Below are 18,559 nucleotides of genomic sequence, written 5' to 3'. Positions count from 1 at the left end.
TATGAATACACATTAGACATGGCAAAATGTATAGAATTGCAAGAAATAAGCTTTAAACCTGAACAATTCTCTCCACCAACAAGAAGGGTGTGAACCGTTTGTATCATGAACAGTGCTTGTGCCCATAGAAATAGACATGGCACGTGCGAGCGCATGCAGTGGGGGCGCAGGATTTTCCCCAATGCTGGAAGGAGGACCCTGAGTGAAAAAGTTTGGGAACCCCTGCAACAGCCGGCTTCGACAGCATAGTCATAATCAGGGGATATAACGACATACATATCCAAGTCATCAGCCTTGTAGTCCCATACAAGATGATTTTATACACTATAATGCTGTGCTGGCTGGCAGCTAACTTTACTGTTACAGATCCCCTTGAACTTAATAGATAAGTCAAGATAGGCTAGAATAGGCCTACCTGTGCTTTGTCGAGGATTAGCCTGATAAATTGCAGACCCTGCTGAATCTTGTATGCCACTGCAATAAGGTTGTGGCAATTCACAAATACATTGGTTTGAAAATATATCTACACTAGCCTTGTTACTAATGACTCTATAAAGAGCTTCATGTATTTTCCTGATTTATATAGTCACTCAGGAATGGATACCTAGAATAGATTAGATTTCAGAACATTTTAGCAGACACTTATCCAGAGAGGCTTACAGGAGCAACTAGGGTTAAATGCCTTGCTCAAGGGCACATCAACAGATTTTTTCACCTAGTTGGCTCTGGGATTCAAAGAAGCAACCTTTCGGTTACTGGCCTAACACTCTTAATCACTAGGCTACCTGCCGCCCCAGTCACTTGTAAACTTGTGTTCAAAGTAAAAATATGCTACTACAATAAAACAATGTAGTATGATGTCACATTTCAATTTGAGAGGAGAAGGGGTACAATCAGGAAGCTAATGGTGTGTGTATATACTAATGTCATTTTCCCCACCCTTCCAATAAAATGTTGAGTGAAATCCATGTCCAGCACAATTAATTTAACATTTGATGGTGTCTGGCTACAATGTAACATTCCACTGTCTAACAAACATTTTCCCGTGTGTGTTAGACAACATTATCACTCTACCCCTACAGTTATTGCCATCTTCCAAGCTCCATTTAACCCAACGACTTTTCTACAGTGGGTCTGGGATGGTCCATATTTTGAATAGGGGACCGCTAGTTTTTGTCGTGAAGACCATTGCCATAAATCGAACATGAATGGAATAAAATACCGATTCTATTACATTATGTTCATTGCCTTTTGCAGTGTCGGCGAAAGAGAAGAAGTCCTATGCGCTGTGCTATTCAGCTAACGTTAACATTTATTTCCTCCGCTGCAAACATCCCTCTCAGAATTATAGTTTAACCTGCAGAATTTTAAGCAAAATGGCGACACTGTAATGGATGGAGGACGAAAAACGTACAGTGTCAAGTGTAATGACAAACTTGCTAATTGTTATTGTTTCCTGCATTGGGAAGGTAGGTCTCATGCTTCGATACACGCGTCTATAGACAATATATTATTATTTGGGGTATCTGGTGTTGACATGTTTAGAGGTTCGTGGTAGCCCTGGTTTTATTGAGCACGGAATACAGCGGACACACTGGCACCATACTGGCATAGAGATGAGATAACGCAAGACGTTGGCTCGACATGCATAATGGTCAGTATGGACTGATGGACTTGACTTCCATTCACCAATTTGTGCACTGTCAAGTTACCCGATCCTCACTAAGCACTCCATTGTCCTGTATGTTGTAGTTAAGCACCGTTCCAAAAGTTCTTAGCTTTCAGCTACTCAATAGACTCTTTGTTGTTTCTTTAGCTACGCAATGGGGCTGTAGCCTACCTGTACCCAATAACTTAACACAGAGGGCTATACCTTTTAATTAAAGGGGGTGTTGTCAAACTCCAGACAGAGCTATACGTGTCACATCTGCAGCCAGTCTGATATTTTAGTCATTTGACACTTCAAGTATTCAAACAAGCATGGAGCAATGCATTCCTCAACTAATTAGGTCAGATTTGTAGCCACTACCCTAGGCTACCTCCTCAACTTTTTAGAAGACTTACATGAATCATGCACTTGACCTATTTGAAACTTAGACTGATTGTTTCAAAGTATTAAATACTATTATAATCGATTCCCACATTTTTTTGGGGGGTTCTGCTGTCATGGAATGCCTTTCCCATACTGAAGATAGACTCATAGAATCAAGTGCTATTTACATGTATAAATATCTCTTTGCTCCACTGTGTCCATTCCATTCAAACATGAAAACAATATGTGAAATGCATTATATGGGTATCATGTCTCTGCATGCCCTAATGTTAACTGGAAACCATTGTTCTAGAAACAGATTCCTGCAGTAGCCTACTTTAAAGGCAATGGGATCTTTGCACTTTGAAGGTAATCTGCCACAACAACTGCTAATTTAGTATGCCCACATTAATATAACATTAATAACACCTTTCAGTTGTGGGAGTCACTCACCTCAGTTACACTGTACCTGGAATTCATGCAAATTCCGAAGCATTTATAACATGTTATGATAATCTATGATTATGACCTACCTCAAATAATATTGACTTTATGTGAAAGTTGATCTACAGTTGAAGTCAGAAGTTTACAGACACTTAGGTGGGAGTCATTAAAACTTGTTTTTCAACCACTCTACAAATTTCTTGTTAACAATCTATAGTTTTGGCAAGTCAGTTAGTGTATGACACAAGTAATTTTTTCCAACAATTGTTTACAGACTGATTACTTCACTTATAATTCACTGTATCACAATTCCAGTGGGTCAGAAGTTGACATACGCTAAATTGACTGTGCTTTTAAACAGCTTGGAAAATTCCAGAAAATTATGTAATGGCTTTAGAAGCTTCTGATAGGCTAATTGACATAATTTGAGTCAATTGGAGGTTTACCTGTGGATATATTTCAAGGCCTACCTTCAAACTCAGTGTCTCTTTGCTTGACATCATGGGAAAATCAAAATAAATCAGACAAGACCTCATTAAAAATGGTAGACCTTCACAAGTCTTATTCATCCTTGGGAGCAATTTCCAAACGCCTGAAGGTACCACGTTCATCTGTACAAACAATAGTATGCAAGTATAAACACCATGGGACCACGCGGCCGCCATACCGCTCAGGAAGGAGACGCATTCTGTCTCCTAGAGATGAATGTACTTTGGAGTGAAAAGTGCAAATCAATCCCAGAACAACAGCATAGGACCTTGTGAAGATGCTGGAGGAAACAGGTACAAAAGTATCTATATCCACAGTAAAAACGAGTCCTATATCGACATAACCTAAAAGGCCGCTCAGCAAGGAAGAAGCCACTGCTCCAAAACCGCCATAAAAAAGCCAGACTACGGTTTGCAACTGCAAAGGGACAAAGAACGTACTTTTTGGAGAAATGTCCTCTGGTCTGATGAAACAAAAATAGAACTGTTTGGCAATAATGACAATCGTTATGTTTGGAGGAGAAAGGGGAGGCCTGCAAGCCGAAGAACACCATCCCAACCGTGAAGCACGGGGGTGGCAGCATCATGTTGTGGGGGTGCTTTGCTGCAGGAGGGACTGGTGCACTTCACAAAATAGATGGCATAATGAGGAGGGGGAAATTATGTGGATATATTGAAGCAACATCTCAGACATCAGTCAGGACGTTAAAGCTTGGTCACAAATGGGTCTTCCAAATGGACAATGACCCCAAGCATACTTCCAAAGTTGTGACAAAATGACAGCAAAGTCAAGGTATTGGAGTGGCCATCACAAAGCCTTGACCTCATCCCATAGAAAATTTGTGGGCAGAACTAAAAACGCATGTGCAAGCAAGGAGGCCTACAAATCTGACTCCATTACTCCATCTCTGTCAGGAGGAATGGGCCAAAATACACCCCACTTATTGTGGGAAGCTTGTGGAAGGATACCCAAAACGTTTGACCCAAGTTAAACAATTTAAAGGCAATGCTACCAAATACTAATGTAGTGTATGTAAACTTCTGACCCACTGGGAATGTGATGAAAGAAATAGAAGTTTAAATAAATAATTCTCTCTACTATTATTCTGACATTTCACATTCTTAAAATAAAGTGGTGATCCTAACTGACCTAAAACAGAGACCTTTTACTAGGATTAAATGTCAGGAATTGTGAAAAACAGAGTTTAAATGTATTTGGCTAAGGTGCATGTTAACTTCTGACTTCAACTGTACACTCTGGCGTCACGCACACGCAAACACACACACACACACACACACACGCAAGCACACACACACACACACACACACGCAAGCACACACACACGCAAGCGCACACACACACACACACACACACACACACACACACACACATACACACACACGCAAGCACACACACACACGCAAGCACACACACACACACACACACACACACACACACACACACACAGTAAATTCCTCCTTGTAAACCGATTTCCCAGTTTGACTTAATAAATGAGATGGACTAGGCAAGTTATCCTCATTGATTATATGTAACTTGACAAGGTCAAATGTAAGACGCCAGAATACGCAGAATGCACGGCATAGCAAAACATCATGTGTACAGAATTACATCCCAAATGGCACCCTATTCCCTACATAGTGCACTACTATTGGCCAGGCCCCATAGGCCGCTCTGGTCAAAGGTAGTGCACTATGTAGGGAATAGGGTGACATTTGGAACACAACTTGAGTCTGCTGTCTTGACGCGCTCATACTGCTATAAATGAAGACGCCAGGGACTACTGTAACGGGAGTACACTGCCCTGAATTATCAACTCAGATGAGCAGCTGCAGTGAGAGATGAGATATTTTAGTAATCCTTAGGAAGGATATAGTACCAAGGACCACATATCTTTTAGTAGCAAAAGGAAATAAGGGCAGAATGATTGGATGATGTGGCATACATTGACAATATCCTCTTAGTATAAACGATTGAATCTATAGGAAATGTCCTATTGCAGCTACTTCAGTAGCCAACACTGCCATTGTACCATTGCCATTGAAGGGAACATTTGTGTATCACTTTTAAAACTCAAGTTTTGATACTGTATGCTACATTATATTAATGTGTGGATACATAAAGACCATTTTTATTTCTTTATTACAGGTGGGTTTTCAGAAGACCGTAGAGTGGAACCAATGGTTTGGAACAGATTGGTAAGGAATGACTGCTTTGGAATCATCTATTAGTAAACCACAAGCATTAGTAACATGTCTACAATTGTATTTTGTGCTGAACCATATTAACCATAACCTTTTACTGTAGTGTGCTAAATCAGGGTTTTGGTAGTCTTAAACAAATCTAATTTGAAACCAAAGTATACACTTCACACACATGGTTATGGGCTTAAGAATACACCTGTACCATGACATGTACCATGTCAGATATGTCAGCTATAGAGTTGAAATGTATTACATTTTTTGTTTTCTTCCCAATATTACACTTTATGATTAAAATATAACAAAACCATTTGACAAAGAAACACAATATTTTAAGCTGTTTAAAAATATATATGTTTATTAATTATGAAATTATAAAAATATTAACAACATTCCACCCATGAGGCTGCTAGTCATTTGACTGCAGGAAAGGGCTACTTATCTTTGTATACTTCAATGAATGTATATTAAATTCAAAATTTAAGAAGATGTCATGCATGACTGATCATTTTTTTCAGGTTATATTGAAGGAAAGGGATCTTAACGCACAATAATGTGACTGTATGTTGTTGAGGTGTGATGATTGTGAGACGCAGTTGTGTTTCTCCATACATACTGCCATAACACCTGAAACTGTAGCTCAGAGCTGTGAATTGCTCTGATACTATAGCTAGGTGTGATTAGATTAAGCAGAGTCAAATTAAATCTCAGATGTCACTTCCGTCTCTGCATCCCAAATTGCACCCTATTCCCTACAGTATATAGTGCACTAATTTTGACCAAGAGCCACAGGAAATAGGGTACCATTTGGAACACACACCATTTGTCACTGCCATCTCCAACACTACACTACACTACACCACACTTGGCAGGTCATAGGCAGTGTTAAGTCTATTTCCTGTTACTCTGATTATACCTCCAGTCATACACATAGACCAAGAAGAGATTGACACAAAACAATATGACTGTGATTTTAAGTGTTGTTATGTGATCTAGTAATATTGTAATATTGAAATTAATATTCTATTTTCTTGAATGACATACATTCATGGTACGTTTGCTCTATATCCCAGGTAACAGGGGACGTCCTCAGGACAATCACAACATTCACTGTTGGTCCCTTACTGGGACTATATAGTGCATCATGTGTAGAGAGAGGGTTCTAGCCCCTTGCAGGTCTCCTGGGGTTTTGACCCCTAAACTCACTGGGCACTCCAGTAACACAGGCTTGTTGAAGTATCTCTACAGTGTCAGCCAATCTGTCTGTTCTCCTCAAACATGTCTGTCTGGTTACAGAGCGTTCCCACCACTAAGGGGCACAATATGATCACTAATGCCTTAATTAACCCCCCCATTCAGACGAGTTGAGTTACAGGTCTAGATGAACAATGGCACATAACAATAGGCAAGCATTACAGTGATTAATTACTATTTTTGATTTGTCATTGCAGTCTATAATTTTTAGAGAAGTATTTGTAGAGTCTGACAACAGTGAAGGTCGACAATCACAAAAAAAAGCAATATTTCAGAGGAAAGAAGGATTGAAACATTTTCATTGTGTTCCATACTAAATTAAACTACATTTCTAAGATGCTAACTGTATACAAGATTTACTTATGACTGAATAGATACGTCTACACCAAGTCTACAGTATATTGAATGCACATATAAATACAGGTACGTTTAGTGATATTTAAAAGAAATAGAAAGTATTTGTATTTCCATTCTGTAGCTTTGTAGTAATAATATAATCTTCATATTGTGACCACATAATGTCATCCAGATTAACCACATGCTAGACCACAGACAAGAAGGCCCAATCAGAAAAGACGTTTGAAAATTCTTGTGCAGATTCCAGGATCAATACAACCAAGGCCGGAAGAATGTTCTATTGATGTGGAAGCTATTCACTCATTGAGCGCCAATTAACCAAAAATGTAAGCCCTGTGTTTGTATTGATTGAGAGGGTAACAGCAGAAGTTTGCCACTAAATTAGTAAAAAGACAGCTGGACCTTTCTGTGATATCTATCAAGGTTGTGGCCGTCCTAATTAAATTTCCCATTTATTCTCAGAGTTGGATGTGACATTTTTGAGATTTGAGCATAGGGCTACACAGGCTAGGCTTGGCGCTCCGGTACCGCTTGCCGTGTGGTAGCAGAGAGAACAGTCTATGACTAGGGTGGTTGGAGTCTTTGACAAATTTTAGGGCCTTCCTCTGACACTGCCTGGTGTAGAGGTCCTGGATGGCAGGAAGCTTGGCCCCAGTGATGTACTGGGCCGTTCACACTACCCTCTGTAGTGCCTTGCGGTCGGAGGCTGAGCAGTTGCCATACCAGGCAGTGATGGTGCAGCTGTAGAACCTTTTGAGAATCTGAGGACCCATGCCAAATCTTTTCAGTCTCCTGACGGGGAATAGGTTTTGTCGTGCCCTCTTCACGACTGTCTTGGTGTGGTTGGACATGTTCATTTGTTGGTGATGTGGACACCAAGGAACTTGAAACTCTCAACCTGCTTCACTGTAGCCCCGTCGATGAGAATGGGGGCGTGCTCGGTCCTCTTTTTCCTGTAGTCCACAATCATCTCCTTTGTCTGGATCGCGTTGATGGAGAGGTTGTTGTCCTGGCATCACATGGCCAGGTCTCTAACCTCCTCCCTAAAGACTGTCTCGTCGTTGTCGGTGATCAGGCCTACTACTGTTGTATCATTGGCAAACTTAATGATGGTGTTGGAGTCGTGCCTGGCCGTGCAGTCATGAGTGAACAGGGAGTACATGAGGGGACTGTGCACGCACCCCAGAGGGGCCCCTGTGTTGAGGATAACCATGGCGGATGTGTTGTTACCTTCCCTTACCACCTGGGGGCGGCCCGTCAGGAAGTCCAGGATCCAGTTGCAGAGGCAGGTGTTTAGTCCCAGCTTATTGATGAGCTTTTTGGGCACTATGGTGTTGAACGCTGAGCTGTAGTCAATGAATAGCATTCTCACATAGGTGTTCCTTTTGTCCAGGTGGGAAAGGGCAGTGTGGAGTGCAATAGAGATTGTACCATCTGTGGAGCTGTTGGGGTGGTATGCAAATTGGAGTGGGTCTAGGGTTTCTGTGATAATGGTGTTGTTGTGAGCCATGTCCAGCCTTTCAAAGCACTTCATGGCTACAGACGTGAGTGCTACGGGTTTGTAGTCATTTAGGCAGGTTGCCTTAGTGTTTTTGGGCACAGGGCACAGGCTATGGTGGCTCCTTGAAAACGGCAGCTCTAGCCTTTAGCTCAGTGAGGATGTTGCCTGTAATCCATGACTTCTGGTTGGGGCATGTACTGTTGGGTTGGGTCACTGTGGGGACGATGTCATCAATGCACTTATTGATGAAGCCAATGACTGATGTGGTGTACTCCTCAATGCCATTGGAGGAATCCCAGAACATATTCCAGTCTGTGCTAACAAAGCAGTCCTGTAGCTTAGCGTCTGTTTCATCTGACCACTTTTTAATTGATCAAGTCACTGGTGCTCCCTGCTTTCTGAGCCTACCGTTATACTTATGGTTAGTTGTTACATAGTGATGAACCTTCCTTTCTCTCCTCTCAACCATCTCAGGGAGACAAATCCTCATCTAATCAGCTCCTTCTAGACACATTCCTGCCAGCTTGATTTATAAATGACCTTCAAAAGGATAGATCAGGGACATTTTTTTATATTATATTTTTGAAGGATTTGTATGCCATTTTTAGGGCAGTGCAAATGCTCCCTTAAACTAAGTCCTGTTCTGATTTGAGTATTATTCACTTCTTAAGAGGGGTAAGATCGCTGCATGGTCAGCTGTTCATACTAAACTGCTGGGAATCTCATTATTCTGACTGCAGAGGTTATATTACAAATCTTTAAAACATTGCATTGAAGGACTGCTACCTGGTAAATTACAGTATCCTACTCAGACATTTGGAATACGTGTTTGATATTATGAAGATAGGAGTAAAAAAATATATGTTTATCATTGGTACAGTTATTCTTCTAATCACATCAATGTTTATTGTTCACGTACACAGATTAGCAGATGTTATCGCAGATGCAACAAAATGCTTGTTTCTAGCTCCAACAGTGCAGTAATAACTAGCAAAAAAACCAATACTCACATAATCTAAAAATAACGAAATTGAGAAATATCAGAACGAGCGATGTCAGAGTCCGGTATATAAATAAATATATATAGTGGTGTGTATAGACAGTATGAACAGTATGAATAGATAAGGTGTGTACAGCAGTAGTTATATAGGATGAGCCATGACTAGAATACAGTAAATCCATATAAAGTGGCTCATATATAACATCATGAAGTACACAGAATCTTGCCTTTCATAGTTCAGTCTTCTAGTGTTGTGTTGTGTGTTGAGTTTCTGCCTGTGAAGTGTTGTGTCCAGTCCACCTGTGTGTACAGGACAGGAAGGCTGCAGCAGGGCCATCTGTTGGTTACTGTTGGTATTGGAAGAGGTCCAGTTATACACATGATCAGGTTACAGTAATATACCTCTCATGATACAAATCTGACAAGTACTCCCATGTGACTATGACAATCATAGATTAATGTTAGCTCAAACCAGGACTCAGTTATCTGATAGATAACTTGTAGGGGTAATTGAGGATTTGGTCAATCTCTACTTTATTACTCATATCTTGCTCTATTTATGTAAAGATATAATATAATATATATAATATATAATATAATCGTTAGAGATTCAAATATTTTGAACGAGCTATAGTTTCAGACTCTCACTCTGCATGTTTGACTGATTGATAGTGACTAATAGTATTTAACTGTAATAAACTGAATCGTTAGAGATTAAAATATTTTTAAGGGCTTCCAAATCAGATTTTCAATGTGAGTAAATCTGATGAAAGCACTGCCTGGCGAACATTTGACTGAGAGTCTTTGAAGAGTCAACTTGAAATGAATCCCACAGCATCGGAAAGTTAGTGAGAAGAAAAGAACAAACTAACAAATTCAATAAAAGGAATGAAAGATTAAATCATCCTTCACGAAAACAGTATTCTGTGGATATTTTTTCTGAACGCTCACAAACTGATGCAATCACGCTCGCAGCAGCATAATAGATGAAGTTATATCATGTTATAGTCATATCATGCATTAGCAATAGATGCCATAAGCTCTGTCTATAATTCATGAATCTATATTTAAAATCACAGATAGCAGGTGGAAGAAGACTACTTCCAATGGTATTTATTACAGTTGTAATGTTGCTACATCCTTACAATAAAATAATATATCTCAGAACAATGGGGGGGTCAGTCAGTCGTCAAAAAAGGGACATTTGTGAACCTCTTTGATTTTTTAGATTTCTTTTGATCTGGAAATGAGAGGGAGGGAGGTTTTTAAAATCTCCTTAAACTCCCCCAGGCCTGACCAGCCTCCCATAGGGTTAATGACCGGGGCCTAGTGTCTGTTGATTAATACACATACTCATAGGATGGACGTGGGGTGTGTGTGTGTGTAGAGAGTGTGTGTGTGTGTAGAGAGTGTGTGTGTGTGTGTGTGTGTGTGTGTGTGTGTCAAACCCTCGCCTGTGATCAGTGGCTAAGGGTTAGACGGTAGACGCCAGCCCACCCCACCTCTCCACGGTGTACCTACATTGATAAGATTATATTAATTGGTATGAATAGAGAGCACTTTCTCCTCCTACTCCACCTCTCCTTGTATACGTTTACCATTATACTCATTAGATTCCCCAGTGCGGTGCCTCCCAGCCAGCTTCCCTTGTCCTCCACATCCCCCTGGGGTCTCCTGGGAGGCAATTTGCATCTCTCCATGGAGCCTCTCTGGGGTTATTGAGGAAATATTAGCCTCTTTTCTTCCCCGGCCGACCCTTTGATTTATTTGGAGGCTGGGCTGGTAGAGTGGCAGGCCCATGTTAATGACTGGTCCTGGTGCAGAACCCCTGGTGCAAGCCACTCTTTGATCCACGCTGGAAAGGTGCAATTGACAAGCACCACTGAATAATCATGTTATGTGTGTGTGTGTGTGTGTAGGGGGGGGGGGGGGGGGGGGGGGGAGGTCTGTGTGTATATCTCAATGTATATGTGTCTGTACTGTATGCACAGCTTAGATAGGTGGACCTTGAGAAATGACAAGAGGGAATCCCATTGCTGTCAGGGTCAGTGCGTTCAAGTTGCTCCGTGTCTCTGATCACCCAGAGTGCATTGTGGGTTAGATTATAAAGGTTAATACATACAATTATGTTTGATTGGAAAGGTTTGTGTTTACTTACTTGTATCCCTAGCTATATCTATGTGTTTTTTATTATTTTATTGTTTTCTTGGAAGGGGAAAGTTATTTTCCTTCCTTCGAACCAGGAACAGTTCATGGGCAGTTGTTATTATTATTGTTAGTCTTTGCAGATAATTTACTTCTTGTTTATGGGCCTAGGACTAAGGACCACATCCCCACTTCTGGCCAGCCATATAGTTCAGCTCAGCTGCCACACAGTAGGTGTAGCAATCTAACAACACTCTAACGGCCTGCTAGATTACACGTTCTTTACCTGCAGAATACACTAATTGCCGAAAGTATTTTAAAACGGAATAATATTATCGGAGAACACACAGATTTAAAGGTATAAAGTACTTTAAATGGGGGACAATGCTCTGTTCTACTGATGATGAATAATGCTGAATCAATTGAGTTTGGGTTGCTTTCTACTGTAGCTAGCTAGTGAGAGGTCCTTGTTATACCCCCTTCTGCCTGATCCATCCTTGCCATGTACTCTGTACGACTGACGGAGCCAGATATTCATGTTATGTTTTTAAAGAAAGGTAATGAGAGGTTTTTCATCCTGATATGTGCGATGCTTGACATTCCTCCAGATGTAAGCGTGCTGATGCCTGCTCATTCGGCAGAGAGAGGAGCCTGTCCTCCGTTTGGAGAGGAGTTTGACACTGACATCTCTTTCATGTGATTGGTCACGTGTGTGACTACAGAAAAGTGGCAGTGACAAAGTTTTATAGGCCTATATTTTATATAATTCCATCTCAACAAAAAGACAGGGTGCAATCTGAGCATGCCCGATCATGATCATAGCAATTGCTTGTATCATGCATATAGCCCCGAAGTATTTCTATATGGTGAGCTCTCACATTTATTAAAAGCCCAAATCCATACAACTAATAAATAAATTAAATAAATAAATAAAAATAGCAAAGCTACCAATGCATTCTACATCTAGGCCTACATCACACATTCAAAACAGATGAGACGATATGAATCAACAGCTCATGTCATGAAGGATGCAACAAACACAGTAGTACATGGAAATGTGCCATTTTCAACAGGCATGAACAGCACTGCACAGCTTGCCAGAACCAGCTGAGTAGATGAGTGTGGCGGCGATATGCTTTAGTTAGAGTGTGTCCCAAATGGCAACTTATTCCCCATTTAGAACCATAGGGCTCTGGTCAAAAGTAGTGCACTACTGTATATAGGGAATACAGTGCCATTTGGGACTTAGCCAGTGACTGTTTTCTTCTCAGTATTTGTGTGTATCTAAACAGAACAGATATGATGTTCATGAACCATCTGTCTGCTGTAGTATTCACAGTGACTGTGTCCCAAATGGCACCCTACTCCCTATATAGAACACTGCCTTTGACCAGAGCCCATAGGGAAAGTATCTGCTCCTCTGTGGCCACTGGCCCTGGTCTCCTCCTCATTGTGAGAGAGAGAGAGAACTCACTAAAACGGTCACATGAATGCTTGAAAAAAACCTCAGACCTAAGATTTTTTTCTTCTCCTTAAAAAGGAGAGAAGTTTAAAACTAACAAAGCCCAGGGAAATCCCCATCAGACATCCCTCCCTTAATCCATTTAATTTTGAAAGGTATTGTTTAAAGCTTCAAAGTTTATATAGTTTAATCCCCTCTCTAACACTACGGGCAGAAAATGAGGCCATGTCAGCAGTTTGAACAGATATAATCTACTCCACACAACAGAAAAGCCTTGTGCTAGACAAGGTTGCATAGGTTCCCTGTGAACTCAAACGTTTGATGTTGCTACCTGCTATTGAACATGACTTCTGTCTTAACCCAACTGTCACTCGCTCCCTGTCCTCTTTTATCACTCCCAATGTTCTCTCTACACCTTTTTTTCATCAGTAATTCTTCCATCACAGCCATTTCATTTATTCTCTTTCTGTTTTTTAGAGAAAAGGGCATGAAAAGGTTTGGGGGTTTGGTGCGAGGTGTAGTTTTTTACATGCTCTTTAGTCTTAACTCTGTGAAAGGAAACTAGCCCACTTGGTTTTTACTGACAGGATGTATTATTCTTTTGTTTAGTGAAATTCGGGGCTTGCTTTCAGAGCATGTTTCTGGCTAGTTGAATTTGAGTCCACTCAACATTGCCACAACTTTACATCACTAATGCCTTCATGGTGTGTAATCAGCGTTTTTTTCTCTCTGTTTTTGTTATTGTTCCATAGAATAGAAAGAAAGCTCAAGGCATGTTCTATTATTCTTACATTCTTCCGAACCTTTGTTTAGTCCAAATATACACACCACAACCTATTTTAGAACATAGGCTATTAATATATAATTTTAATCTATAACAGTTTCTGTGTCCCAAATAGTTCCCTATTCCCTATATAGTACACTACTTTTGACCATAGCCCTGTCAGCCCTGGTCAAAAGTAGTGCACTTGTGACTAATGCATTTCTTCTCATTAGAACTGTTTGAGTCAAATACATGTATTTTTACTCTAGCAGTGGATGACATTGTTTGGTTATCAAAGGCTTTGTGTAATTACATTACCATGATTCAGGCTGACAAGACTGAGTGCAGTGCGTCTGCTCAGGATACAGGCATACGTAATCACACCCCGAATCAGGATACAGGCATACATAATCAAACCCTGAATCAGGATATAGGCTAGAGGTTGACCGATTAATCAGAATGGCCGAACAATCAGAAATCGGTATTTTTGGGCGCCGATTTGACGATTAAAAAAATATATATATCTTTTTTACACCTTTATTTAACTAGGCAAGTCATTTAAGAACACATTCTTATTTTCATTGACGGCCTAGGAACGGTGGGTTAACTGCCTCGTTCAGGGGCAGAACGACAGATTTTTACCTTGTCAGCTCGGGGGAACCTTACAGTTAACTAGTCCAACACAATAACGACCTGCCTCTCTCTTGTTGCACTCCACAAGGAGACTGCCTGTTACGCAAATGCAGTAAGCCAAGGTAAGTTGCTAGCTAGCATTAAACTTATCTTATAAAAAACAATCAATCATAATTATAAGTTAACTACACATGGTTGATGATATTACTAGATATTATCTAGCATGTCCTGTGTTGCAAATAATCTGACTGAGCATACAAGCATACAAGTATCTAAGTATCTGACTGAGCGTTGGTAGGCAGAAGCAGGTGCGTAAACATTCATTCAAACAGCACGTTCGTGCGTTTTGCCAGCAGCTCTTCGTTGTGCGTCAAGCATTGCGCTGTTTATGACTTTAAGCCTATCAACTCCCGAGATGAGGCTGGTGTAACCGAAGTGAAATGGCTAGCTAGTTAGCGCGCGCTAATAGCGTTTCAAACGTCACTCGCTCTGAGCCTTCTAGTAGTTGTTCCCCTTGCTCTGCATGGGTAACGCTGCTTCGATGGTGGCTGTTGTCGTTGTGTTGCTGGTTTGAGCCCAGGGAGGAGCGAGGAGAGGGACGGAAGCTATACTGTTACACTGGCAAGACTAAAGTGCCTATAAGAACATCCAATAGTCAAAGGTTAATGAAATACAAATGGTATAGAGGGAAATAGTCCTATAATTCCTATAATAACTACAACCTAAAACTTATTACCTCGGAATATTGAAGACTCATGTTAAAAGGAACCACCAGCTTTCATATGTTCTCATGTACTGAGCAAGGAACTTAAACGTTAGCTTTCTTACATGGCACATATTGCACTTTTACTTTCTTCTCCAACACTTTGTTTTTGCATTATTTAAACCAACTTGAACATGTTTCATTATTTACCTGAGGCTAAATTGATTTTATTGATGTATTATATTAAGTTAAAATAAGTGTTAATTCAGTATTGTTGTAATTGTCATTATTACAAATAAATAAACCAAAAAATTGGCCGATTAATCGGTATCGCCTGTTTTGGTCCTCCAATAATCGGTATCGGCGTTGAAAAATCATAATCGGTCGACCTCTAATACAGGCATACATAATCACACCCCAAATCAGGATACAGACATAGATAATCATACCCCAGAATCCCTCTAGAGAGAGTGGATGCTATTATGATGTAGATTACCTTTTGTTGACAAGCTATCTGGATGATAAAAATGAACTTAATCAAGCCAAACGTCATGTCATGTACAAACGTCATGCAAGTCTGGGACCAACAGGGCCCTGCACAGCTTCTACCCTCAAGCCATAAGACTGATAAATAGCTAGTTAAATAGTTAACCAAATACCTACCTGGACTATCTGCGTTGACCCCCCTTTGCACTAACTCTTTTGACTCATCACACTGCTGCTACTGCTTATTATCTATCCTGTTGCTTAGTCACTTTACCCCTACCTACAGTATATGTACAGATCTACCTCAATTGCCTCGTGCCCCTGCACATCGACTCTGTACTGGTACCCCGTGTATACAGTATAGTCAAGTTAGCGTTACTCATTGTGTTTTTATTCCTTGTGTTATTATCTTTCTATTATTTTCTATTTTTCTCTCTGCATTGTTGGGAAGAGCCCTTAAGCAAGCATGTCACTGTTTGTCTATACCTGTTGTTTACCAAGCAGGTCACTGTTTGTCTATACCTGTTGTTTACCAAGCATGTGACACATAACATTTGATTTGATGTATGAAACTGCCCACTTTATTCTCTTTATTCTCTTTACAAGCACCATTGAATTTATTGTAAATGCATAATTGTGAGCTCTAAATTTACAGTAGTTGCTGAATAGCTGTGTTATTATTAATGTGTTGTTATTACTGTGTTATTATTACTGTGTTATTATGAGAGTTGTAGGCTACACTAATCTTTTTGGGCCTGTTTCTCTTGTGTCTCTGCATGGGTCTGTCTGGGTAAAGGTGCAGTCTGCGATATTAACTATCATTTGTTTAAGTATATAACTTGTTAATGCCTCAAAAGCTTACCCCATCCTAAGCAAAAATATCTGGTGTCGCTGGGTCTATGTGGTTATTGGTTAACTGTAGGCTTTAGACCACACTGCAGCATATGAACTGAACCAAGCCTTTCCCATTCACTGTGGCATTGAGGAGAACAGTGCTGTGCTCTCCTCTCATTGGGACTGCTGAAGAGTCAGACTGAATCTCTGCCTGTTTATTTTGATCCGTGGGTTTTGATACTCACACTTGAGAGGCAGCTTCATAAATTCACTATGTGTCAAATAAATCAATAGTTCCCATTAGCTGAGGAAGTTGTGGAGCTGCTGCAGTACTTGAGGGGCAGCGCCGCCCCCCCCTGTTGTTTAGATGTGTGTTTTCTCTCCCACTGAAGGCAGAGGCAGAGACATACTACATGGGGATGGGTGGCTGTCTGTTGATCCATCCAGACAGCTCCAGCGTTTGAACTGGTCTGGTTGACTGGTCCTGGTTGGGAAGAGGGAATTCCTTTGGACACTAGTCCCAAACTCAAAAGCCTTTAGCACTGATTCTCTACTGATGTTAAGACTGGCTAGCCTGGCACTCTTTGTTTTGTGATGTTTTCAGGCTGTTCACATTATATTTTAGCCATTTCCTGGACATTATGATAAATATGGTGATGAATGGAGCAACAGAGATGTTTTCGTTATTTTTCTAATTGTAACACAAAATTGCAATAAAAAATGTAATAAATTTGCAGGTTTTGGTGAGGGTCAAGAGTAAGACGTTTAAAGTTTTAAATGCTTTTCTACAATGCTTTTAAAGATAATGGGTCGTTGAGACAAGCTGGTTATTAAATATCTCAGAAAGGTTTATGTATCTTCAGGGAATCCAGAATAATAATGATAATATGCAATTATCGCCTCCCTTTTTCTTCTGTAGTAACCTCAAGATAAGGTGCTATACGAGTGTTCCTGAAAGTGCTGATAGACCCGTAAAAAAATACTCAAAGAAAGAAAGAAAAAGCCAAGTAACATATTATACATATCTGTGAGGTGTTTCAGTAAGAGCTCTTGTTATTCCTTCAGTAGAATTTGGCTGAACATAACCATTCCATTTCAGAGAATTCTAGAACATGATGATTACTGAACATTCTCTCATATAAGATGTCTTAGGGAATGATGCAGAGCTGGATTAATGGTAATACATCTCATTGATAAGATACAGATCGATCTATGCATATGGCTTAAATGTATTTAAGATTATAATCCTTGCAAATAGCTTCCAGAAAGGCAAAGTCAGCCTTTTAACATTGACTAATGAAGTAAATAGAAGCAAAAAATATGTTTTCAATCGCATCCCTGTTGAACCCTGAATGTTTGCTTTTGGTTGTTATATATGGAGCAGAGAGAGAGAGAGAGTCATATCGCATGCTAGTAGCCCCACTAATGAGCCTTTAAAGCTGAAATCATATTCTGATGGCTTTGCCACCCTGCTGTTCGGGGGGTAGCAGTGAAGTTAGCTTTAAATGCAGAGCGTCTGTTCTGCCTCTCCCTCCCTGCTAACCCAAGCCCCTACAGTAACACCACAGCAGACGGAGGGAATAGGGAGCTCGGAAGGTTTTACCTCAGAGGTGGTAACAGTGAAGCCACTCATTAACACTGAATTTACCACTTTGTTAGCGACGTAGCTTCCTGCAGAGAGCAGCCAACATTGGATCATGTCAAATCCACTGAGCATACATTGTAGACTACACAATAGTTCCATCCCAAATGGCACCCTTTTCCCTATAAAGTGCACTACTTTTGACCAGAGCCCTTATCGGCCTTGGTCAAAAGTATTGCAGTAAATAGGGAATAGGGTGCCATTTGGGATGCAGTCTATGTCTATCAGCTTGGGTTACAACAACCCTGCCTGGACACTTCACATTGTACCAAGCTGTAAAATACATCACCTCGCCTCAGTCTCACAGCTTGGCTATTACAAGGCTGGGAAGAGTGTTAAATATTAGAAGATTTTATTAATGTATTTTCACTCTCTTAAGTCGCTTGTTTAACATGTTCAACAGTTGAGTCTATATTACATTTAGCAATCTGTCAAATGTTGATTTCTGTTTATATGTTTGTTAGTGATGGGGGGAGGGGGAATCGAGACAGTAACATATTGTGATATTATTTTTCATTATATCGGTATTTGACTCAAAGTATTGATTTGTTGGCTGCACCTGTGGCAACACTTGCATCCTATAGCTTGGTGTCCG

The 18,559-nt window shown here is 40.4% G+C and overlaps 1 protein-coding gene across 2 annotated transcripts in view; it reads left to right on the top strand.

The window, feature by feature from the left end:
• Positions 1-1,104: 1,104 nt before the first annotated feature.
• LOC110524597 (zinc finger protein 644) overlaps positions 1,105-18,559 on the top strand; it is a 34,226-nt gene continuing 16,771 nt past the window's right edge. Inside the window, exons 1-2 of one of the 2 annotated variants that reach the window (XM_021604410.3) lie at positions 1,105-1,469; positions 5,132-5,181. The gene's annotated coding sequence lies outside the window, so the exon portion shown is untranslated. Of the gene's footprint in view, positions 1,655-5,131; positions 5,182-18,559 lie in introns of both variants that reach the window. The other variant, XM_021604411.3, reaches the window with a different exon arrangement.

The sequence above is a fragment of the Oncorhynchus mykiss genome, chromosome 5, assembly GCF_057628025.1.
Source record: "Oncorhynchus mykiss isolate SJ-2025 chromosome 5, ASM5762802v1, whole genome shotgun sequence".
NCBI classification, from domain to species: Eukaryota; Metazoa; Chordata; class Actinopteri; order Salmoniformes; family Salmonidae; genus Oncorhynchus; species Oncorhynchus mykiss.
This window is presented reverse-complemented; position numbering and strand designations above follow the sequence as displayed.